This window comes from Grammomys surdaster, unplaced genomic scaffold (genome assembly GCF_004785775.1).
Source record: "Grammomys surdaster isolate TR1022 unplaced genomic scaffold, NIH_TR_1.0 220, whole genome shotgun sequence".
NCBI lineage: Eukaryota > Metazoa > Chordata > Mammalia > Rodentia > Muridae > Grammomys > Grammomys surdaster.
Genome location: NW_021604665.1, coordinates 1,030,366 through 1,038,706, shown reverse-complemented (window position 1 = coordinate 1,038,706; position 8,341 = coordinate 1,030,366). Strand labels below are relative to the sequence as shown.

Genomic DNA, 8,341 nt, shown 5'->3' with positions numbered 1-8,341 from the left:
TCCATGTCAAAACAAGATAAAATCAACATGCAACCTTGAATTTCAGATGATAATTATTTTTTACTACATGACTAGAATTTATTATATTATTAAGTAATTCAGGAATATGGTACTTGAATTTAAGTAAATGCTTGCATAGCATGAGAAAGAGTCTTCCCGAAGACCCTTCACCAAATATTCTGGTGTACATCCGAGGCTTAAACTGCCTGAGTATGAGAAATATCACTGCTTTCTCAGGGAGGTATAGAATCCTCGACACCTGTGCAGCCCATCTTTCAGGATAGGTTGGGTAATTTTTCTTTCATCAAAAACTTACAGTGGGAATGACCCTGAATCTATTGCAATTATAATTCTATTTTTATTTATTTATTTTCACATGTTCCCGTCAGTCTCTGATAACTGGCTGCTTCCCACAGAGGCCTTTGTTCTACTGTGATGTCAGCACACATCTCAGATGCAGTTACAAGGTGGGATTCACAGAAAAGGCCTGAAATGCTCCCAGAACATGATGGAAAGGGATTGCTCAAGCATTCTACCTCTTTCATTCTTAATATTCTCTGTTTCAGGCCCAGGCAGAGCTGATTTGTTAAAACTGCATCGTCTCTCATAATAAGGGTTATAAACATCAGGAACCTCACAGAATAAAGCCAGCAGCTGATACTTACCCGGAGTTCACCCTGTGCAGCAAACACCTCAGGCTTGGTATGTAGACTTCATCCTCTTTTACATGGACACAACTGTCCATACATTCTAGAGGAAGAGACTGGGGCTCAGCCTTAGTGTGCTCAGGGTCACACGCAAAAGAAATGGCAGACTGTGGGTAGGCTGTGAAGCAGTCTGGATTCAGAGTTCCCACTTATCAGTGCTCCCTGCAGGCACTAGGCACACAAAAGGCACTAGGTCTGCAGTGAATGAGCAAAACAAAGACAGACTGGAATAAAGTGACTCTGGGCCGGTTTAAGCCAGGGACAGTGCTTCATGTGTGGGTCTCATTACTACTTTCTTGCAATCTTTATTGAACTTCACCAAAAACTGTAGAGCTGCTATGTGCCTGACAATCAAGATAGTACAGATTAAAGACAACTAAGACATTACTTTTACCTCAGGAAACCACAAATACAAATCAATAGGAAAAGAAATATTTCCATGACACATGGCAGTTTTAATATATAAGAGAGCTTATATACGGACAGGGCACATAACTGTTGGAACAGCAGAGAGGGTGGGCGTGGCTTCTAGCCATCTTGAGGTGGAGGCGATAGTAAGTGGAATAAGGTGGAACTGAAGAAAACCAACATGTCATCCTGAGAGTAGTGGAGCTGACATTGTCTGAAGTTGATGAGCGAGGCTACATCTGGGGTAAGCAATCTTCGTGCTGTTCTCCCTGCACAGTTCCCACCTGCTTCTTTCAGCCTTAAAATGAATAACATCAATAGACTGTCCCATAACACTAAGATAAGAAACACTATTTATTCTGGAGCTGGCATTGGGATCTCAGGCAACAGCTTCCTTCTTCTCTTCTACATCCTCAAGTTTATTCGTGGGCACAGGTCCAGACTCACTGACCTGCCCATTGGTCTCTTGTCCCTAATCCACCTGCTGATGCTGATAGTCGTGAGTTTAGTAGCTACAGACATTTTTATGTCATGGAGGAGATGGGATGACACCACATGCAAGTTTGTTATGTCCTTATACAGGTGTTTAAGGAGCCTCTCTCTTTGTGCCACCAGCCTGCTCAGTATCCTCCAGGCTGTCACGCTCAGTCCCAGAAGCTCATGCCTAGCAAAGTTCAAGCACAAATCTCCACACCACATGCTAGGTTGCCTTCTTCTCCTGAGTGTCTTCTATACATTAATTAGCAGTCCCCTTATAACATACATAACTGCAAAGCCTAATTTGACCTCACCTAGCTTTACATATATCACAGCATCTTGCTCTCTGGCACCCATGAGTTACTCTGTCCATCGTACATTTTTTATACTGTTGACCTCCAGGGATGTCATCTTTGTAGGTCTCATGCTCCTCTCCAGTGGGTTCATGGTGACTTTCCTAGGCAGACATAGGAAACAGTCTCAGTTTCTCCACAGTACCAGCCTTTCCCTCAAACGATCTGTGGAACAAAGAGCCATGAGGACCATTCTGTGCCTCATGAGCTTCTTTGTGCTGATGTACACCTTGGACAGCATCGCCTCCTACTTAAGAAAACCAAGTGATGACCCTATGTTTTGTTAAACATTGATTCCCATAGGCCATAGCTATGACACCAAAGTCATTTTCTGGTCCTCAGTACTGAAAAAAACATAAGTAACATTTTGAAATTCATGTATGGGAGGACAGTAAACATGTGATTGTTCAAGGTTGGATAAGTTCCCTTAACATGAGCTGGTGGTGCACTGGCATCAGAGCTCTGCATCGTGGTGTAGCTCATATTGGTTTCAGTTTAAATGGAAAAAAAAAACCCTGAATTATTCTTTTTTGTTAGTGTTAAGCCTATTTGTTGTGGTATATGTGGGTGGCAGATATAAATGAAAAGCCATATACCAATTACGCAAGTGTTTTATATTCTCCTGTGTGTCTTCAAAGAAGACATGGAAAGTGCATCTCATGGCCTGTATTACCTATAATACTTATGAATATCTGAGGGCTCGTTATGGGCTTCAATTGTTCAATTTCCTGTTATCTCTGTTTTGCCAAACTAGGTTTGTAAGCATTTATTATTATAATCACCATATATCCAGAAAACACACACACACACACACACACACACACACACACACACAGAGTCTATGGATAAAGCAGTCCTAAGGATGGATAAACAAAGTGCAGGCCCCCTACACTAGACTGCTACTCAGCTTTAAAAGAAGAGGATTCTGCACATGGTACTACATGGATGAGCATGAAGCTGCCGTGCTGACTGACGTGAGAGTCATGCAGAACAGGGTCTGTGTGGACGTCCTGGAGGATGAAGAGCTTAGAGACTCGCATGGGAAGAAACAAAAGCAGACAGCAGTGTTCAGCTCAGGCTGGGGGAGGCCGGATGCTGTGCAGGAGGAGGGAGTGGTACAGATGGTGACAAAACTGTAAATGACCCCAAGCAGCATGCGTACGATGGAGAATGCTTGTGTATGTGTGCTTCATCATAGTAAAAAAGGTGTCCAGTTACTGCAGCCCAGAGGTGCAGAACATTCTCCCTGAAATAAGAAAGTAGAAAGGGGGCAGGAGATGGCTCAGGGGGCCGGAGAGATGGCTCGGGGGTGAAGAGAACTGGCTGCCCTTGCAGAGGACCCAAGTTCAATTCCCAGCACCCACACGAAGGTTCACAGCTGTCTGTAACTCCAATTCAAGAGGATCGATTTGACAGTTTCTGGTCTCTGTAGGCACCAGATGTGCATTCATACATATAAAATAAAAATATTAAAATAAATATTTTAAATGTGAAAAAGACTCAAAGTGTCAAAACATAATTTTTCAAGTTTTAAAAAGTAACAGGTTTTTCTCGAACAATGAGCGTTTTCCAATAGTACTAGTCTTAGTCTTTTTCTAACAATCTGAATCTCAGTTTCTCAGAGTAAGCAGAGATGGTCTCCCTAAGACGCAGGGGCCACTGCCTGTGTTCAGCCTTTGAGAGATCTTCAGGCCTGTCAGCCTTTGGCTACAGGGAAGTTAGGCCAGCCTGGGCTATATGATAGCCAGTCTCAAAAGCAACACAACTTAATTTACAAAAAGCCCTCAGCCTCCTCTTAGCTCCAGGGCTCTGGCTTTCTGGATCAAGCATTTCTTATGAAGTTAAACTCTGAAATTCAGTATAAATCAGACATGTCGCCTGCCAGTGACAGCAGTCAATGCCATGGAAACAACACACTTGTCATGTGTGTTTAATTACAAAACCAAATAAAAAAATCTAGTGTTGCCACAGGTATATCTTACGTATGTGATAGAATTATGTGTCACTCAATATTTCAGAAGAGCAACTCAAGAAAACCATTTTAATAATTGTCCTGATCTAGTGACCTAGTAACCTAGTGACAGCCACACTCTTCACTTTCATAATTTTGATTTTAGGATATTTTTAAAGAAACAACTTTCAAACTGGGTGATAGTGGTTCATGCCTTTAATTCCGGCGCTTGAGAGAGGCAGAGGCAGGTGGATCTTTTTGAGTTCAGGCCAACCTAGTCTATATAGTGAGTTCCAGGACAGCCAGAGCTGTATAGTGAGACCTTGTCTTGAAACAAACAAACAAACAAACATAAAATAAAAACTGAGTGATGGAAGTAGACAATTTGGAAAAATATTAAGCTATGTAGACTTTTTACATTTTGAGCCAAATATTAACAAAATGACTTTTTAAATACTCAGTTGACATAAAAGGATATTTGCACTTATTAAGAGGTCGGAAATATAAGAGGAAATGAAGGAAATGATGCAGCTGATACATGTAGAAAATTCAAGAAAAGAGTGAGATCTGTGTGTGCATGTCTATTGTCCTAGCATCCAGCAGGCTGAAGTCCAAGGGTCACAAATTCAAGACCAGCCTTGGCTACATAGTACAATCTATTCCAGCATTCATTACCATGTCTCAAAAAGACGTGGACAGGCCCTTCAAAAATAAGATATCCAAGCTGCAAATAAGATTTCACTGAACGAGGTGCATAATGTTAGAGCCACAAGGGGATACTTGTCTGCCATCAGTCACTGACCCTCAGAGGGAAGGACAAACCCAAATGCTTTTGAGAAAACTGTGGTAGATCCTGCTCCATCACACACTCACCATGTGACCCGCAATCACACCCCTGGTTCCACATAAATCACATGAAAACATGCATCCACACAGTCCTTCAGGCCAGTGTCTCCAGCAGCATTCTTCATGGTCGCTATAAAGCATGAACAGTGATAATGTCCCAACAAAGGCATGGATGGACAGATGGACTTCTATACAATGAATTCCTGTGCAGCAAGAAGGAAGAGTGGGCTTGTGATAAATCAACACACACGCACCTTAAATGCATCATGTTAAGTGGAAGGAGACCGCAAAGGCAGTGTTTACTGGTTCACTTCCTAAGACGGTACTTAAAAGGAACGTTGGCAGGGAGGCAACAGATAAGTGGGTGTTGATGGCTGCTGCAAGGGTGGCGTGTGGATGAAGTAAGGCTGTGCGTCTGGGGGCTTTCAAGATGAAGGACTGTTCTGTGTTTGACAGGGAGATGGGTCCATTACTATATATTTGTCTAAACCCATAGAATTTCATATCACAAAGGGTTAACCTCAGCATTTATAAACTCTTAAAAAATAAAGACTCTTTAGCAAGAGGTTTCTTTTTGTGAAAACAATAAGGCCAAAGGCGAAGGGCAGTGTGCATATAAACTGCACTCTCAGCAGCAATGGCCTGGCTGTTGGCTTGCTTACTTTGTTTATTTTTTAGACAGTGTTTCAAGTAGCTCAGCGGGCATCAGACTTCCTGTGTAGTCAAGGATGGCCTTGAACTCCGGATCTTCCTGTCTCTACCTCTAAGTGCTAAGATTACAGGCTTGAGCCAGTATACTTGGGTAGCAAATTAATTATTATTAGAATCAATAACCTAATGGCTTCTCTGGCTAAACAATAAATGCACAGATGGTCTAGGTTGCACCTACACTCTCTGAAGACACGTGCCTACACACATGCATGCATGACACCTGCATGCACGAGTTGCCAGCAGCTTTCTTCACAGTTCCTGTCAAGTATGAGGAATAACGGCACTCCAGAACAGGTATGCACAGGCAGAGGGGGTTGTCATTGAATACCTACAAAACAAAGTGCATCTCCAGGCACTCAGTGAGAGGAGACAAACTGCACAGGCTGTGGGTTGATTGTTTCAGTCACAGAACATTCTTTATGAGTAACTGTCAGCTACACCAGCATAGCTGACTGAGTTCCTTGGATCGGCGGAGGGCTGAGGGCGAGAGAAAGAAAGACAAGGAGTCATCTGGTAAAGAACCAAATGTTATATTTTCAACTGCATAGCTCCCTTTTATACTCCCCACAAAACAGGAACACAAACAGGAACAGGAATAAAAACAGGAACAAGGATCAAAACAGGAACAAGGAGACACACTTGGCAGCCTACCACCTAAGTTTGGATTTCTCCTTGAGCAGTCTTCTCAGGGAAATGCATGGAGATTGGGGAACGGGCACAACAGCACAGGTGCAGAGGATGGTGACTCACAAGGAACATTGCAGAACAGATGATGAATGACAAGAGGATCGGGTAGGAATGGGTGGGTTGATCATAGGAGGTGCAGTTGGAAAATCTCCAGGTGATGGCCTATTGTATATTTGATAGGGATACAGGAACACGACTATATGTTTTTTTAAAACACAATTTTATATGACAAAGGGTGATTCTTGAGATTTTAATCTTCAATTTAGAAAGTGGGTATAAAAACTTTGATGTTACATTTTCCTGAAAACTATAAATTTATACTTAATATAAGCTGTGAGTCTCCATATCAATATGGATTTTCAACAGTAAATGAATTTCTTACAAAGGTAGGAGTTAATGTCCTTAGGTTACCACTGTGGTTGAATAATAGGTTGTGGGTGGCAAGAACGTGAGAACTCGTTGGAGAGTGGAAACAAAGAGAAAAGTTTAAAGTACTGCACTAAAATCAGAGATATAAATATGAATTCAGCTTGACTTAATAAAGATATACATGGATAAATAGGGAAATCATTTAGATATGTATGCATTAGTGTTGCTTAACAAAATATCAATTGTTCAATTTTACCAATGAAGACTTGGGAGCCAGATGCTGGCGTGAAAGCCTTCTAGCTCAGAGAAGCAGAGAAAACACCTAGCTGATCTTCCTCCTCAGTTGACATCCCAGAATGAATCTCTCTCTCTCCTCCAAAAGACTCTCCTTCATCTACTCCAACAAGGCCACACCTCTCAACAGTGTCACTCCCTGGGCCAAGCATATACAAACCATCACACTATCATGTTTGTATCCTCTTGATCTCTTTCCCTTAGGGTATTGCTTTAGTAAAGACTTCAAGTCTTCTTTTGAACAGGAGGGTCAGAGTGGACATCGTTGCTTGTTCCTGATTTGAGTAGAAATGCTTTGAGTTTTTCTCTATTTAGCAAGAACTGTGTCCCCTGGTATCCCTAGATTTTTCAGGACTTTTATCATGAAGGGATGTTGGATTTTGTCAAAGGCCTTTTGCATTTGATGAGATGATTTTTTTTTTTTTGGTTTCTCTCCTTGAGTCAGATTATGTGGTAGATTACGTTTTTTGACTTATATATGTTGAGGCACTGCTGTGCCTCTGGGATGACGATGACTTGGTCATGGTGGATAGTCTTTTTTATGTGTTCTTGAATTCAGTTTGCAAGTATTTTACCAAGAATCTTTGGATCCATGTTCATGATAGATATTGGTCTATAAGTTTTTTGTTGGGCTGTTATCTGGTTTTACTATCAGGGTTCTATTGTTGGCTTTGTAAAAGTATTTTGGAAATGTTCCTTTGTTTTCTGTTTATGGAAAAGTGTGAGGTGTATTGCTGTGAGTTCTTTGAAGATCTAGTAGAATTCTACACTGAATCCACCTGGCCCTAAGCTTTGTTTAGCCAAGAGACTTTCAGTTACTGCTTCTGTTTCACGGGATGTTGTGGGTCTGTTTAAATTATATATTTCCTCTTAGCTTAGCCTCGATGGGCCATATAGATCTAGAAATTCATCCATTTCTTTTAGATTTTCCAGTTTGGTGAAATACAGATTTAAAATTTTCATTTTAAATAAAATGTTATTTAATGTGTATCGCTGTTTTCCCTGCATGTATATCTGTGTGGTGTTTGCATGCCTGACACCTGCTGAGGCCAGAAGAGGGTGTCTTGCCCCTTGGGACTGGAGATATAGACAGTTGTGAGCCACCATGTGGGTGCTGGAAAGTGAACCCATGTCCTCTGGAAGAGCAGCCTGTTAACTGTGGAGCCATCTTTCCAGCTCTCTCTCTCTCTGTCTCTCTCTCTCTCTCTCTGTCTCTCTCTCTCTCTCTCTCTCTCTCTCTCTCTCTCTCTCTCTCTCTCTCTCTCTCTTTTGGCTAATTTGGCTAAAAGTTTGTCTAAAGTCTTTCCAAAGAACCAAATCTTTGCTTCATTGACTCTTTGAACTGTTTTTGTTGTTTCTATTTTATTAATCTCAGCCCTGATTTTTGTTAACTTTTTCTGTCTCTTTTTTTTTTTGGAGGGGAAGTTTGCTTGTTTTGTTTTTCCAAGTTCTTTAGGTACATCATTAAGTCACTAAACTGAGGCTGGAGAGGTGGTTCAGAGGTTAAGAGCACTGGGTGTTCTTTCAGAGGTCCATGA

General features: G+C 41.5%; 1 pseudogene; it reads left to right on the top strand.

Moving 5' to 3' along the window:
* Window positions 1–1,419: 1,419 nt before the first annotated feature.
* On the top strand, window positions 1,420–2,348 carry LOC114625649 (annotated as a pseudogene).
* The last annotated feature ends 5,993 nt before the right edge of the window (window positions 2,349–8,341 follow it).